Source organism: Triticum aestivum, chromosome 7A (assembly GCF_018294505.1).
Source record: "Triticum aestivum cultivar Chinese Spring chromosome 7A, IWGSC CS RefSeq v2.1, whole genome shotgun sequence".
Lineage (NCBI taxonomy): Eukaryota > Viridiplantae > Streptophyta > Magnoliopsida > Poales > Poaceae > Triticum > Triticum aestivum.
This window is the reverse complement of record NC_057812.1, coordinates 329683311-329701503: the sequence shown is the minus strand read 5'-3', so window position 1 is coordinate 329701503 and position 18193 is coordinate 329683311.

Here is an 18193-nt window from a genome sequence, read left to right as displayed (position 1 = left end):
TTGTTGAAGACAATCCGACTACATCAGACGAAGAAAAACAAGCAGAAGAACGTGTCCCTACTTCCCCCATCCCTGAAGAAGCTGTTCAGGAAGTGAACGTGTCAGTGCCCAACTCTCTAGCTCCTCAAGTGGAGGTTGAGAATCCTGAGGCTGCCACCACTAACACCACAGAAGCCAATGACGTGGTCATGGCTGAAGACAATGTGGAGCCTGCACCTAACACTGTGCCAGAAGCCAGTGAAGCCAATGATGCACCTGCAACAGATATGCAGCCTGACGCCTCTGTTGATGCCACTGCTCCTGTTCCGCCACCAAGGCCACATACTATTGAGCAAGCATACAACTATGGTCAGCTTATCACTGTCAAATGGCCTCTTCTTGTTCCTCCACCTGCTGTTGGTCCCCAATTTGACTATCACGTCGAGCGCATGCCTCAGGTTCAGAAGCCAATGCCAAGGCTGCCTAGGTTTCCAGGCACTGCATCTGCACCCGGATCATTCAATATCAATGGCTTCAAAGCACACAACACCTTCTTCAATAGCACCAAGAACCCCTACTCTAAGGCAAGAATATCTTCTGATCGGTTCTGGAGCTATCAGCAGCGCAGTTATTACTCATGCATCTTATACAATCAAGGTCGCATTTTTCCCCATATGTGTCTTGACACTGAAGCCATAACTGGTCAGCCCTGTTTGGAAGAAGCGCTGGATTGCTTCAGAGAGTCTGGCTTGTTGTAGTTCGTCACTGACAAGGAGCACTAGAACGAAGAATTGCTGCTTCAATTCTATGCCACTCTTCATATTCGTGGCTACAACAGGGATCCAAAGACTTGGGTCCTTGAGTGGATGACAGGCAATGTTCATCATGAAGCCAAAGCCTTTGATATCATTGTGCTCACTGGCCTGCCCACTCCAGGTGATCTTTATGAACCTGGTTGTCAGCTTCACAATGCGGCTATGGAAAGCATTTTTCACAAGCCTGAACCCAACATGAGTCAGATGCTTAGCATGATGAAGCCCTTGCCTCTAGATGCTGAATATCTTAAGGGGTTCTTTCTTGAAGACCTTGAGTATCTGCCACGCATTATCTATCACATTATAAGGCGAACTCTCTGGCCCATCAAAGGACATTCTCCACATGCAAAGCTTGAAGGTGCAATGAAGACTTTGGTCTTCCATATTCTTCACGGCAAAAGCTTCAATGCACAAGACTTCTTCATCCGCCAACTTGCTGCATCAGGATCTGATCTCTTTGGCTTGAAGTTTTATGCTCCATTGATTATGCGTCTAATCAAACTACACTCAACTGTCACCTATCAGCCCTCTGCTCGCAATCATCGGATTTTTCTGCCTGACGTTGATATGTCAGTTGAAGCCATCTATCCGGAGCCTGCCAAGGAGCCCCTTAGTCTTCAGAATGCTGATAAGCAAAGTTTCTCACAACACATTGAAGGAGACGCAGCAGCCACTCGTGTTTATCTTCTGGCTGGTACTACCCGTGCACCTCATCGTGCCCTCACTGAAGCCACTTAAAGCACCATTGCACAACGGCCCAAGAAGCGATCTCGTGTTCTCAATGACCGAGAGCTTCTGGTTGCCCTTCATCAGAAACAGGATAAGCATCATGACTGGCTGAAGCGCCAAATGCAAAGCCTCTTGGTGGATGTAAATAGGATTCGCAACCTTGCCACCAAGAATGCCTTTGTCGCCCATGAAACTTGTCGGCGTACATGGAAAGGGCTGACGCTTATGTGTTCTGAAGATGATCTTCAAGATGATGGTTTCTCTGAATGCTTCAAGTTTGACTCCACACCTCCGAGAAGGACCTTGCTGCGGTGTACTCTGTCTCTTGAAGACTCTGAGTTCTCCTCCTCTGCTGCAATAGTGAATGCACGTGTCATCGATGATGAAGAAGATGCTACTTCACCACCTTCAGCATGAATCAACACTACACCAAGTTCGTCTGCACCGCCAACCAACACCGATGACCCTGCCGCTTCACCACCTCCTCATGGGAACGAGTAGGTGCTCTATGTCTTCAAACCTTTTTGGTCCTTACTGACAAAAGGGGGAGAAGCATATGAGTTTGATAGTCTTCAAGCGGGTCCATATGGGCGGTGGTTTTATATTTTGCCTAGTGTTTACAACTCTCGTGTGTTGATACATTTGGTTCTTTGAGTTGAAACACTCAAACTCGATGGTCGTCTGCTACTTATTTGCTATTCTGTGATGCGATGATAAATTCCGCATGTGCGATGATAACTTCCTCACTTAGGTCATTCTGCAGACGTCCATTTTTCATTATGCATGTCATTATCTTCACATACTTTTCATGCATGATGAATTGTCGTCATAAGTTGAAGAGGATCTCCACAAGTACAACCTCCCATGTGCATTTGCATTCCAAATGCAAATTACTTATATGCACATCTTCAGGGGGAGCCTTTGCCACTTATCAAGACAATATCTAAAAACCTTTACATTTCACATACTTTTATCCCCGTTGAAAACTTCAACCAGTTTGTCATCAATCACCAAAAAGGGGGAGATTGTAAGTGCATCTAGTGTCACCCCTAGTTGGTTTTGGAGTATTGACGACAAACCTGGTTGAGGGACTAATGTGTTTGTGAGAATTGCAGGATAACACAGGTAGTAGTCCCTCAATGATTCAGTTTTCCTACCAGAGATGGCCCCTAAAAATGTATGAAGACATTGAAATCAAAGGTGGTATGTGAAGACATTCACATTGAGGACTATGACAAGAGAAGACATTGTGTGAAGACTGTGGAGCGCGAAGACTTAGATGTTTCATCATTCTTTTTCTTCTTTGTTGAGTCATAGGAACCACCGTACTGTTAAGTGGGGTCCAAGAGAACCAGTCAGAATGACTAAAGTAATGCTTAACCAGAATCATATGTCTTCGAGCGAAGACAATGAGAGCAATCTTATCCAGAGTTGGATAAGTCAGCTTTGCTTGTAGCCCAAGCAAAGTTGCCATGTGTGTTTAAAATCTGACCGTTGGAACACATGTCAGTTCCTTAGTGACCAAGGGTCATTTCAGACAAATCAGGTCGGGTTGCCTAGTGGCTATAAATAGCCCACCCCCTACAACCATAAATGGTTGGCTGCTCAGAGTTAGTGTACAGCTTTTGTCGTTTGAGAGCAACCCACCTCAAAGCCTTTGAGAGAGAATTCCTTGCGAGGATAAAGCCCTAACCACCCAGAGCCAAAGAGTGTTAGGAATCACTGAAGTCTTCCTGTCTGTGTGATCTGAAGACTTATTACACTTGAGGACTGTGAATTGTCCAGCCGGTTAGGCGTCGCGTTCTGAGCATCCAAGAGTCATTGTGGATCACCGGTGAACAAAGTCTGTGAAGGTTTGGGAGTCTACCTTGAAGACTTACCAGAGTGATTGGGCGAGGACTAGGTGTCCTTAGCTCAAGGGGAATAAGGTGAAGACGCAGTCTTCTGAGTTGAATCTCAGCCTCCCTAACCAGACGTACAGTTGTCACAACAACTGGAACTGGTCCAACAAATCATTGTCTTCAATGAGTCACTGGTTTCGTCCTTCCCATTCCTTTACTTACTATTGGCCCTGGTGAAGTCATTGTATGATTGCATTATCTTTTGTCTTCACTGAGTAACTGTTTGTTCTGATTGGCTTCACACTATCTTCCTACCTGATCTATACTGCCTAGCTGCTATTAGTCTTTGTGCTTTCACTTCATTAAATACTTGACTATGGCTTGCTTAGTGTAGTCTACCTTTCGCTGCATGGTAATAGGTTTATTTCTATCGTTTGTCTTTGAAACTTCCATGTTTTGAAGACTTTCATAAAAATCGCCTATTCACCCCCCCTCTCTAGTCGATCACTATCACTTACCGCCGCAGTGGCCGCGGCACATGCCGCCTCAGAGGCGAGGAATCAGGAGATCTACGAGGAGAACCACCACTTCGAGAGGGGTCGTCTGGAGCAGTAGAAGGACGTTCAAGGTGAGCGTCGCTGAAGACGCAATAGCGGCAGGCACCGTATTGCGGTTGCCCAGCTCGTCAGCAGAGGAGAGGCAGCCGGAATCGGAAGTAGTACAAAGCCCCTCCGCAGTAGTAGTATTTAGGGGCTATTTTGTTCAGTTCATCTGACTATAGATGTGGTGGAACTGTACAACGTACTTAAAATTAGCTAGTATATATAGTTTAACTAGCTATTTCAATACGTGGTTGGCAACAATTGGGGAAAAGTTTGGTCGGTTCAGCTATCGAGTTGAACTGTTTGTATAAATTAAGAACGACTGCTTAATCTATGAATAAAATCTATCCTTAATTACTGAATTTTAGTTGCAAAAATTAGATACTGCTAGTGATTTTTAGCTTCATATTTTGACAAATCGCAGTGTTACAAGGTTGACAAATGGCAATGTTACTAGATCAATAAATGTCTATCTTTCCAGTTTGACAAATGGCAACATACCCAATATGACAGATGCAAATCGCACCAAATTGTTTGTAAGTGGTTGCACATGGGTCATCCAAAAGAACCATTTGCGTTGAAGAGATGCACAAATCCTGCTCTCAATTTGCATCATGTCATCCCGGGGTCGATGGGTGGGGTGCGGGAGGACGGCAGCTGGCGGCGCTGAGAGGTAGCGTTCGACGGTGGCGTCCCTTACTCTGAGGGGGCGCGTGCATGGAGAGGAAGGCGGGTGGCCATGGAAGTCAAAGGGCTCGCTTCCCAGTGAGCCTGTGCAGCGTACAGCTTGCACGCTTCCTGGTGAGCCTGCGCATTTAAGGACAGCTTGCACGCTTCTCGGTCAGCCTGCGCATCGGACTGCGCTCGCACGCCTCCCGTTCAGTCAAGGTCAAGCAGTTGTCCGCACGGCACCTACTACAGCCATTAATACCAAGACACGTGTCGTCACGTGAATGGTTAACAGAATGCACATGGTTTGAATTATACAAACGTTCGAGATATTAAAGTGGGAGCTATTTTTTCAAAATGCCTTTGTTGGCTGTCATTATTCGGGTGCGCCTTCTCTCAAAATAGACACAAAAAATACCACAGCATGTCGGGTGCCATTCCATGATAGCATGCCAAGTTTCATGAATTTCATACGAGTTTTTGATTTACTAGAATTTAAAAACCAGGCATCTCAATGTTTTGTCAGCAATGAACGGTGCCCTGGTGTTTGAAATTCATTACCATTTCTTGCATGGGACCTAAGCACGCACCCAAGGACACAGATTTGATCTTTCAACCAATTTATATGCACGGGAGCATGTACATGTAGTTCAAATTTGAATTATGCACATAAATGCATTGAAAACTAAGTTAATGCATAAAAATGTCCAAACGAACCCCAAAAAATCAAAAAATAGACACAAAACTCCTGTTGTTCTATGTTGACACAAGAAAAAAAATTGGAAGCAATAAGAGGCAATGGATATCGTTTCGTCCCCAATGGTGGGACGTTCCCTACCGAAACCATCATGCTTGTTGTGAGAAGCTCTGGTTTGTGAGAAGCATATACCGAAACCTGCCCCAAATGGGACAAAAAATTTACCACGGCATGTTGATGCCGCTCCATGATAGCATGGCAAGTTTCATGAATTTCAGACGAGTTTTGGATTTACTAGAATTTAAAAACCAGGCATCTCAATGTTTTGCCGGCAATCAACGGTGTCCTGGTGTTTGAAATTCATTACCATTTCTTCCATGGGACCTAACAATGCACCCAAGGACATAGATTTGATTTTCCAACCAAATTATATGCACTGGAGCATGTGCATGTAGTTCAAATTTGAATTATGCACATAAATGCATTGAAAACTAAGTTAATGCATAAAAATGTCCAAACGAACCCCGAAAAATCACAAAAAATGACACAACACTCCTCCTGTTCTATGCTGACACAAGAAAAAAATTGGAATTAGTAAGAGGCAATGGGTATCAATTCGTCGCCAAAGGTGGGACGTTCCCTACCGAAACCATCATGATTGTTTGTGAGAAGCTCTAGTTTGTGAGAAGCATACACCCAGACCTTCCCCAAATGGGACAAAAAATTTACCACGGCATGTTGATGCCGCTCCATGATAGCATGCTAGGTTTCATGAATTTCATACGAGTTTTGGATTTACTAGAATTTAAAAATCAGACATCTCAATGTTTTGCCGGCAATCAACAGTGCTCTGGTGTTTGAAATTCATTACCATTTCATGCATGGGACCTAAGCATGCACCCAAGGACACAAATTTGATTTTTCAACCAATTTATATGCACTGGAGCATGTGCATGTAGTTCAAATTTGAATTATGCACATAAATGCATTGAAAACACAGTTAATGCATAAAAATGACCAAACGAACCCCAAAAAATCACAAAAATTGACACAACACTCTTGTTGTTCTATGTTGACACGAGAACATTTTTAAGATCAATAAGAGGCAATGGATATTGTTTCGTCCCCAAAGGTGGGACATTCCCTACCGAAACCATCATGCTTGTTGTGAGAAGCTCTAGTTTGTGAGAAGCATATACCCAAAGCAACCCCAAATGGGACAAAAAATTTACCACGGCATGTTGATGCCGCTCCATGATAGCATGCCAAGTTTCATGAATTTCAGACGAGCTTTGGATTTACTAGAATTTAAAAACCAGGTATCTCAATGTTTGCGGCCGACTGACGGTGGCAGGGTGTTTGACATTCATTCCCATTTCTTGCATGGGACCTAAGCAGGCAACCAAGGACACAGATTTGAATTTTCAACTAATTTATATGCATTAGAGCATCTGCATGTAGTTCAAATTTGAATTATGCACATGAATGCATAGAAAACTCAATTAATGTATAAAAATGTCCAAGCGAACCCCAAAAAATCAAAAAATTGACAAAAACTCCTGCTGTTCTATGTTGACACTAGGAAAAAATTTAAAATCGAGAAGAGGCAATGGTTATCGTTTCGTCTAGAAAGGTGAAACATTTCGTACCGAAACCATCACACTTGTTGTGAGAAGCTTTGGTTTATGAGAAGCTTATACCCAAACCTGCCCCAAATGGGACAAAAAAATTTACCACGACATGTTGATGCCGCTCCATGATAGCATGCCAAGTTTCATGAATTTTGGACGAATTTTGGATTTACTAGAATTACAAAAGCAAGTACGTCGACGTTTGCCAGAGAGCCATGGTGCCGTGGTGTTCGAATTTCATCCCCATTTCTTTCATGGGACATAAACATAAACCCATGGACACATATATGATTTTACAACCCATGTTGGTGCACTGGAGCATGTGCATGTAGTTTAATTTTGAATTGTGCACCTGAAATGGCTAGAAAACCAATTTAATGTATAAAGTGTTCAAACGAACCCTGAATAATTCCAATTCATTTACGACACACATATAGTTGCATGTTCACTCTAGATAAAAGGTCTAGCAATTCAAACACCGTCCATTGCTGATGTGACCCCATTATGTAATTCAAATCAAGATGAAAAATCAAGTAGATCGCAGTCAGTTTATTATCACCAACCGTGTGAGATGCAGCACAAAATATCCTGAAGCACCGTCGGTGTATAGTACGCCTATGGCTTACGCAAGAAGGTGCTTCGGCAACAGTCCACATCCAGCATCACAAGCACACTAGCTCGCTCCCCAAATATCATTTCATTGTCCAATCGTCGCCGGTGAAAGATGGGCACGTGGACCCGTGTCATGAGGGCTACTTCGGTGGCCCACTCCGGCAAGAGCGCGGACGCAGCCGCCATGCGTGTGCTAACAAGGTGCATGAGCGCGGACGGAATCTGCATCGGGCGGCCATGGCAGCCCAAATAGCCGATGTTGCTTCTCAGGTGGCGGCAGCAACATCTGGCTCGAGGATAACAACTGGCGAGTGCGGCACATCACCTGTCCGTTCCGCAACGGCGGCCTTAGCACTGATGGAGACCGCCCACGCCCAGCTCCTGGCGATCATCGCACAAACCGAATGAAGCTTCTCCGACAACGGTCGGCAACCCACGGCCAAAGAGCCGGCAATCACCGAGAGCGTTCGAGCAGCCATCCGTTCCTCTGCCACATACCTTGCGAAGACGGAGCCCGTACAAGCCTAGAGAGCGTCCGCCCACGCCCAGCTCGTGGCGGCCTTTTCCAAAGAGATGGCAGACGCGGATGGCGAGATGCTTGCCGAGTATGGTGCGGTGGATGCCATGGAGCCCCTTCCTCAGGAGACCGTCGGGCGCGAGATGGACATGGAGGCGGCGGCAAAGATCGACAGGCACTAGCCGTAGTAGTACTCTTTGTTTTGTTTAATTAAGAGCGTTGGTCTTTAATTTGTTAGAGTAATGTTTAGGTCAGCTAGCTCTGTTTAATTGCTGAACTTGCTCGATTAAGAAGTGTGGGTGTGTTGTAGTCTGCTTTGTGTACCGAAATTATGCAATGACGTGGATGACCACTGAACCGGGGAAATTCGAACCAAAATTTTTGACGTTCAAAATCAACACACATGAGTTAAGCTGTAACATCCCAATTTTCAATTTGGATGTTATACCTAGGTCATCATATGTATACCATATTTTATTTGCATTTTTGGTTTGATCCTGGAAATCTTAAGAAACTCAAGGACCCACGGAGAGAGTTGGGGATTTCATTTATTTTCATAATTGAATTTTCTCAAATTTGAAAAGAGGATCATTTTTTATTTTAACAATTTTTCTCTCCGAAATATTTCCGATAATAAAATAAATGAGAGGAGATATTATGACTTCTCAAACTAAGAGGGGAATATTATAGGAAAATATTAAAATCAAATAAATGTTTTATTTGGGATTTTATTGCTATTTTATTTGAATTAGAAAAAAATGCATTTTTCAAAATTGCATTTTTAGGCCAGAAAAATGTTCACCTTGTTCTAAATATTCTATTTAGATGGTGAAAATTGTCTTTGGCATTTTTAGAATTTTTTTTATTAGGATATTCTTCGGTGGAATTTATTTTAAAAAAAGTTTCACCCGACTGGGCCAACAGCCCAGCCGAGCCGTGTCAACCCCAGCGCCGCACCGCCACCATGCCCGTGTCCGTGCCGGACTCCGGCGAGAGTCCGGGTCGCCGCCACCCCGTGCCGATCCCCTCTCCAAGTCGGAGACCCAGGGGGCCTTTATAAGCCGCCCGAGGCCGCCGCCTCCTCCTCGTCTCACCAGCCGCCGCCGCCGCAACCCCAAGCAGCAGCAGCACCGCCGCCGCCCGCGCTCGTCGCCGCTCCACTGTCGTTCCGCCGCCCTACCCTGCCACAGCCCTGCCGGAGCCGCCGCCCGCCGCCGCGAATCGGTAAAGAAAACCGCCGCCTATTTTTTTCGGTTTAGATCTAGTTCGGTTTTTTTATATAGATTGGTTTTCCTCAGATTTTCTTCGGTTAGATCTATTCTGCGAACGTTCGTTCGTTTAGTTCTTATAACAAACGAATTTGTTCGTTTGTCTAGCCGACGTTCGTCCGATAGATTTTTCTTTTTCTGTTTTATTTTCGTTAGGGACCTATCCACGATTATTTTTATCATAGTGTAGCCCCTGATCTTCAAACCTTCGCAACTTTTTAACCGTTTGTCCAAATCCAGTGAAACCAACGCCAAAATCTTTGTCTCGAACCCCTCTTTCCAGTTAATCAACTTGAACATGATTTTGACAATTTAAAATTTGGTTTCAAGAAGATTTGGATTCGAATTTCCTTTGATCGTAGTTTGAGTTTCGTAGCTCCGATTTGATTGATTCTTTTTGCAAATCAAAGCACGTCATTTGAACTTTCAGATTGGACTTTCTTATCTGAGATTTACCCTTGCATCTATGCTTGAGTGCTTATGTATGCCATTGTTTGTTTGCGATAGAGTTTTCGGAGTGCGAAGCGTGCTACTACGAGTCTCTAGGGTTTGTAGACCGTCAGCAAGGCAAGTAACACTTTGATCATACTTCTTCGTTACCCAATTTTTATGCATTAGTTTCAATCCTCAAACATTGCATGAGTAGGATATAATAACTTATGGGTATTGGGAAGTAGATGTTGAAGTAGTACGTATGTGCTTAATATGAATGTCAATTAGATTAATAAATGGATTATTAATAAAAGGGCAATTAGCCTGCTAATGGCGAATTATCTGCTAATTAGGTTTTGCTATTGCAAACGGTTATTGAAAAAAATACCGTGGGCGATGACCTCACGCAACGCACACAGTTTCTAGGAATAAACCGTTTCGGATCAACAAACAATCACACACGACTTTCTCTAGAAAACTGTTTGCGTTAGGCCACCTTGTGCAAACGTTTACCACATAAATAATGTGTGTGATGGACAGCCTTTGCCACACATTTTCTTCTACGGACCGTGTGTGATACATTCAATAACGCAAACGATTTAACAAGAAAAATTGTGTGTGATGTATCTATGAACGGAAATGTTTTCCTTGGAGCGACTATGCGGGATGTACATACGAACCGAAATGTTTAGCGGGGACTGACTGTGTGGGATATACTTGCGGATGGAAAAAATTTCACCTGTATAATTGTATTTTTTAGCTCTACTGTATGTATTTTCATATTTGAGCGCTCGTCGGTCGCACACGACCTCATTTTGCCGAGCGTGTGTGCTAGGAAGGCATATCCTGGGTCGTGTGGGAAGGACCCCCTATCGCCCACACTCACTAGGCGACGGTTCCAAATGCCTTCGCGGAAAGGGTTAAAAACCGTTTGTATAGCACTGACACGTACCAATGTTACTACTGCCATCGTTATTGTCGCACTTGCTACGAAAATATTTCTCTCACTGTTATCGTTGCTATTGCTACTACTATCAAAACTATCGTACTAATTTGCTACTGATCTCTTTGTTGCAAATAATTAATCTCCAGGTGTGGCTGAATTGACAACTCAGCTACTAATACTCGCAAATATTCTTTGGCTCCCCTTGTGTCGAATCTATAAATTTTGGTTGAATACTCTACCTTCGAAAACTGTTGCGATCCCCTATACTTGTGGGTTATTAAAATCGGCCCCCATGTGCTCGATGGTTAGCCCGACAGCTTTCAGGCGGGCGATCCTGTTCAACACCGGGTGGAGCCTATCGTCACTGAGGCCCAACTTGCTCCAGTCACTTTCGTGCGTGACACACTCAGACTGCGTCGAACAGAACTCAGGCGCCTTTTCATCCTTGATCCAACACCATTCTGCCATCCATTCCTCCCACTTGCCGCATTGCTGGCCAGGAAGATAATCCCATTCTTCCTTCTTGCCTTGGGGGATCCAGCTTATGTTTCCCGAGCGGTGGGATTTGTGTTCTATCCGCGTAATGAAGAAGTGCCTGGATAAATCCACATTGGGGGCAACTCCAACGAAATTCTCGCACATATGGGCAAAGATTGCCATGCACGCCATAGCATTGGGAATGAAATCCATGAGATGGAACCCATACACCGTCATCATGGCGCAAAAGAAGTCGAAAAGGGGGGAGAGAGGCCAAAGAGAATGTACGCGCAGAAAAAGCGGTACACATCTGATGGAACCTTGGCCCCCTCCGGCAGAACTGCGGGTGCTCCATGCCCATTCCTGGTTTCCCTCCCCCACAAATAGGCATGCCTTGTGATCAAGGTATTGTCGTCCAGGTGTGACGGAGAGAAAACCACATCTTCTTGTCGCTGCCTCTCTAGTTCCTCTGATTTCATCCTCCTCTCCTCCGTCGCGGGATCCGCGGTGGCGGCTGCCTGCTTCCCCTTCACGGCTGATACCTCTCCAATGTATCTATAATTTTTTGTTGTTCCATGTTATTATATTATCTGTTTTGGATGTTTAATGGGCTTTATTATACACTTTTATATTATTTTTGGGACTAACCTACTAACCCAAGGCCCAGTGCAAATTGTTGTTTTTTTTGCATATTTCAGTGTTTCGCAGAAAAGGAATATCAAACGGAATCCAAATGGAATGAAATATTCGGGAGAGTTATTTTTGGAACAAACGTGATCCAGGGAACTTGGGGTAGATGTCAATAAAGGAGCGAGGAGGCCACAAGGCAGGGAGGCGTGCCTGCCCCCTGGGAGCGCCCCCACCCTCATGGGCCCCTCGCAGCTCCACCTACCTACTTCGTCATCCTATATATATTCATATACCCCTAAAACATCCAGGAGCACCACGAAACCCTATTTCCACCGCCGCAACCTTCTGTACCCAAGAGATCCCATCTTGGGGCCTTTTCTGGAGCTCTGCCGGAGGGGGAATCAATCACGGAGGGCTGCTACATCAACACCATAGCCTCTCCGATGATGTGTGCATAGTTTGCCAACAGACCTTCGGGTCCGTAGTTATTAGCTAGATGGATTCTTCTCTCTCTTTGGACCTCAATACAAAGTTCTCCTCGATCTTCTTAGAGATCTATTTGATGTAATTCTTTTTGCGGTGTGTTTGTCGAGATCCGATGAATTGTGGGTTTATGATCAAGATTATCTATGAACAATATTTGATTCTTCTCTGGAATCTTTTATGTATGATTTGTTATCTTTGCAAGTCTCTTCGAATTATCAGTTTGGTTTGGCCTACTAGATTGATCTTTCTTGCAATGGGAGAAGTGCTTAGCTCTGGGTTCAATCTTGCGGTGTCCTTTCCCAGTGACAGCAAGGGCAGCAAGGCACGTATTGTATTATTGCCATCGGGGATAAAAAGATGGGTTTTATATCATATTGCTTGAGTTTATCCCTCTACATCATGTCATCTTGCCTAATGTGTTACCATGTTTTTATGAACTTAATACTCTAGATGCATGTTGGATAGCGGTGGATGTGTGGAGTAATAGTAGTAGATGTGGAATCGTTTTGGTCTACTTCTCGCGGACGTGATGCCTATATACATGATCATGCCTAGATATTCTCATAATTATGCACTTTTCTATCAATTGCTCGACAGTAATTTGTTTACCCACCGTAATACTTCTGCTATATTCAGAGAATCCACTAGTGAAACCTATGGCCCCGGGTCTATATTCTATCACATAAGTTTCCCATCTATTTTACTTTGCAATCTTTACTTTCAATATATATCATAAAAATACCAAAAATATTTATCTTATTATCCCTATCAGATCTCACTCTCGTAAGTGAGCGTGAAGGGATTGACAACCCCTTTACCATGTTGGTTGCGAGGTTCTTATTTGTTTGTGTAGGTTTGAGGTGACTTGCATGTAGTCTCCTATTAGATTGATACCTTGGTTCTCAAAAACTGAGGGAAATACCTACGCTACTTTGCTGCATCACCCTTTCCTCTTCAAGGGAAAACCAACACAGTGCTTAAGAGGTAGCATGAAGGATTTCTGGCGCCGTTGCCGGGGAGATCTACGCACAAGTCAAGACATACCAAGTACCTATCACAAACTCTTATCCCTCGCATTACATTATTTGCCATTTGCCTCTCGTTTTCCTCTCCCCCACTTCACCCTTGCCGTTTTATTCGCCCTCTTTTTCTGTTCGCCTCTTTTTCGCTCGCTTCTTCTGTGCATGTGTGTTGGATTGTTTGTCACGATGGCTCAAGATAATACTAAATTATGTGATTTTTCCAATACCAACAATAATGATTATATTAGCACTCTAATTTCTCCTCTTACCGATGTTGAATCTTGTGAAATTAATACTACTTTGTTGAATCTTGTCATGAAAGATCCATTTTCTGGCCTCCTAGCGAAGATGTCGCTACCCATCTAAACATCTTTGTTGATTTGTGTGATATGCAAAAGAAGAAAGATGTGGATAATCATATTGTTAAATTGAAGCTATTCCCGTTTTCGCTTAGAGATTGTGCTAAAACATGGTTTTCTTCTTTGCCTAAAAATAGTATTGATTCTTGGAACAACTTCAAAGATGCTTTTATCTCTAAGTATTTTCCTCCCGCTAAGATCATCTCCCTTAGAAATGATATTATGAATTTTAAGCAACTTGATCATGAGCATGTTGCACAATCTTGCGAGAGGATGAAATTAATGATTCGCAATTGCCCTACTCATGGTTTGAATTTGTGGATGATCATACAAAATTTTTATGCTGGATTGAATTTTGCTTCTAGAAATCTTTTGGATTCGGCCGCGGGAGGCACTTTTCACTTTAGGTGAAGCTACCAAACTCCTAGATAATAAGATGGTTAATTATTCTCAATGGCACACCGAAAGATCTACTAGTAAAAAGGTTCATGCTATAGAAGAAATTAATGTTTTGAGGGGAAATATGGATGAACTTATGATTGCTTTTGCTAATAAGAGTGTTTCTTCTGATCCTAATGATATGCCTTTGTCTACCTTGATTGAGAATAATAATGAATCTATGGATGTGAATTTTGTTGGTAGGAACAATTTTGGTAACAACGCGTATAGAGGAAACTTTAATCCTAGGATGTATCCTAGTAATTCCTCTAATAATTATGGTAATTCCTACAACAATTCTTATGGAAATTATAATAAGATACCCTATGATTTTGAATCTAGTATTAAAGAATTTATTAGTTCGCAAAAGAGTTTCAATGCTTTGACTGAAGAAAAATTGTCTAAGATTGATGAGTTGGCTAGGAACGTGGATAGAATTTCTCTTGGTGTTGATTCTTTGACACTTAGATCTATTCCACATAAGCATGATATGAATGAGTCTCTCAAAGCCATGAGAATTTCCATTGATGAGTGCAAAGAAAGGACCATAGGATGCGTGCTAAAAAATATTGCTTTATAAAAGTGTGTTCTTCTAGTTTTGATGATAATAAGGATGAAGATCTAAAAGTGATTGATGAGTCTCCTATTAAATTTTTGTTTTGCAATATGAATCTTGATAATTATGGGACTGGAGATGAGTCAACTTTAGTTAAAAGGCGTCCCAATGATGAGTTTTTAGATCTTGATGCAAAAATTGGTAAAGGTGGGATTGGAGAGGTCAAAACGTCACATAGCAATGAACCTAATATTTTGGATTTCAAGGAATTTAATTATGATAATTGCTCTTTGATAGATTGCATTTCCTTGTTGCAATCCATGCTAAATTCTCCGCATGCTTATAGTCAAAATAAAGCTTTTACCAAACATATCGTTGATGCTTTAATGCAATCTTATGAAGAAAAGCTTGATTGGAAGTTTCTATCCCTAGAAAACTTCATTATGAGTGGGAACCTACTATTAAAATTATAAAATAAAGATCATGAATGCTATGCTTTATGTGATTTGGGTGCTAGCGTTTCCACGATTCCAAAAACTTTATGTGATGTGTTAGGTTTCCGTGAATTTGATGATTGTTCTCTAAATTTGCACCTCGCGGATTCCACTATTAAGAAACCTATGGGAAGGATTAATGATGTTCTTATTGTTGCAAATAGGAATTATGTGCCCATATATTTCATTGTTCTTGACATTGATTGCAATCCTACATGTCCCATTATTCTTGGTGGACCTTTCCTTAGAACGATTGGTGCAATTATTGATATGAAAGAAGGGAATATTAGATTCCAATTTCCGTTAAGGAAAGGCATGGAACACTTTCCTAGAAATAAATTTAAATTACCTGATGAATCTATTATGAGAGCCACTTATGTATTGCATACCAATGATGATAATACCTAGATCTATTCCTGCTTTTATGCCTAACTAGGGGCGTTAAACGATAGCGCTTGTTAGGAGGCCACCCAATTTTATTTTTGTTTCTTGCTTTTTGGTTCTGTTTAGTAATAAATAATTCATCTAACCTCTTTTTAGATGTGGTTTTATGCTTTTAATTAGTGTTTGTGCCAAGTAGAACCTTTGGGAAGACTTGGGGGGAGTTTTTGCGATCTTGCTATAAAAAAACAGAAATTTTAGTGCTCACGAGGTTTGCTGCCATTTTTTTTACTGGAGAATGTGATTAGGTTGATTCTTTTTTAATATGATTAATAGACAAATTCCTAACGTCCACCAATTTATTTGAGAATTTTTGGGATTACAGAAGTATTCGAAACCTACAGATTACTACAGACAGTTCTGTTTTTGACAGATTCTGTTTTTCGTGTGTTGTTTGCTTATTTTGGTGAATCTATGGCTAGTATCGGAGAGTATGAACCATAGAGAAGTAGGAATACAGTAGGTTTAAAACAAATATAAATAAAGAATGAATTCATTACAGTACCTTAACTGGTGGTTTGTTTTCTTATACTAATGGAGCTCATGAGATTTTCTGTTGAGTTTTGTGTTGTGAAGTTTTCAAGTTTTGGGTAAATATTTGATGGATTATGGAATAAGGAGTGGCAAGAGCCTAAGCTTGGGGATTCCCAAGGCACCCCAAGGTAAAATTAAAGTACAACCAAAATCCTAAGCTTGGGGATGCCCCGGAAGGCATCCCCTCTTTCGTCCTCGTCCATCGGTAACTTTACTTGAGGCTATATTTTTATTCACCATATGATATGTGTTTTGCTTGGAGCGTCTTGTATGATTTGAGTCTTTGCTTTTTAGTTTACCACAATCATACTTTCTGTACACACCTTTTGGGAGAGACACACATGAATCGGAATTTATTAGAATGCTCTATGTGCTTCACTTATATATTTTGAGCTAGATAATTTTGCTCTAGTGCTTCACTTATATCTTTTAGAGCACGGTGGTGGTTTTATTTTATAGAAATTATTGATCTCTCATGCTTCACTTATATTATTTTGAGAGTCCTTTAAAACAACATGGTTATTTGCTTTGGCTATAAAATTGGTCCTAATATGATAGGCATCCAAGATTGGTATAATAAAAACTTCCATAAAAATGGTGCATTGAATACTATGAGAAGTTTGATACTTGATAATTGTTTTGAGATATAAAGATGGTGATATTAGAGTTGTGCTAGTTGAGTAGTTGTGAATTTTATAAATAGTTGTGTTGAAGATTGCATGTCCCGTAGCATGCACGTATGCTAACCGTTGTGTAACAAATTTGAAACATGAGGTGTTCTTTGATTGTCTTCCTTATGAGTGGCGGTCGGGGACGAGCGATGGTCTTTTCCTACCAATCTATCCCCCTTGGAGCATGCGAGTAATGCTTGGTTTTTGATGACTTGTAGATTTTTGCAATAAGTATGTGAGTTCTTTATGACTAATGTTGAGTCCATGGATTATACACACTCTCACCTTTCCATCATTGCTAGCCTCTTCGATACCGTGCATTGCCCTTTCTGACCTAGAGAGTTGGTGCAAACTTTGTCAGTGCATCCAAACCCCATGATATGATACGATCTATCACACATAAACCTCCTTATATCTTCCTCAAAACAGCCACCATACCTACCTATTATGGCATTTCCATAGCCATTCCGAGATATATTGCCATGCAACTTTCTGCCAGTTCATTTATAACATGCTTCATCATTGTCATATTTCCTTGCATGATCATGTAGTTGACATCATATTTTTGGCAAAGCCACCATGCATAATTTATCATACATGTCACTCTTGATTCATTGCCCTTCTCGGTACACCGCCGGAGGCATTCATATAGTCATATTTTGTTCTAGTATCGAGTTGTAATCATTGAGTTGTAAATAAATAGAAGTGTGATGATCATCATTAATAGAGCATTGACCCAAATAAAGAAAGGGGAAAGGCCAAATAAAAAAGGCCCAAAGAAAGAGAAATAAAAAGGGACAATGCTACTATCCTTTTTCCACACTTGTGCTTAAAAGTAGCACCATGATCTTTATGATAGAGAGTCTCTTGTTTTGTCACTTTCATATACTAGTGGAAATTTTTCATTATAGAACTTGGCTTGTATATTCCAACAATGGGCTTCCTCAAATGTCCTAGGTCTTCGTGAGCAAGCAAGTTGGATGCACACCCACTTAGTTTCTTTTGTTGAGCTTTCATACATTTATAGCTCTAGTGCATCCGTTGCATGGCAATCCCTACTCCTTGCATTGACATCAATTGATGGGCATCTCCTTAGCCCATTGATTAGCCACGTCAACATGAGATTTTCTCCTTTTTTCGTCTCCACATAACCCCCATCATTATATTCTATTCCACCCATAGTGCTATATCCATGGCTCACGCTCATGTATTGCATGAAAATTGAAAAAAGTTTGAGATTACTAAAGTATGAAACAATGGCTTGGCTTGTCATCGGGATTGTGCATGATCTGAGCATTCTTGTGTGACGAAAATGGAGCATGACCAAACTATATGATTTTGTAGGGA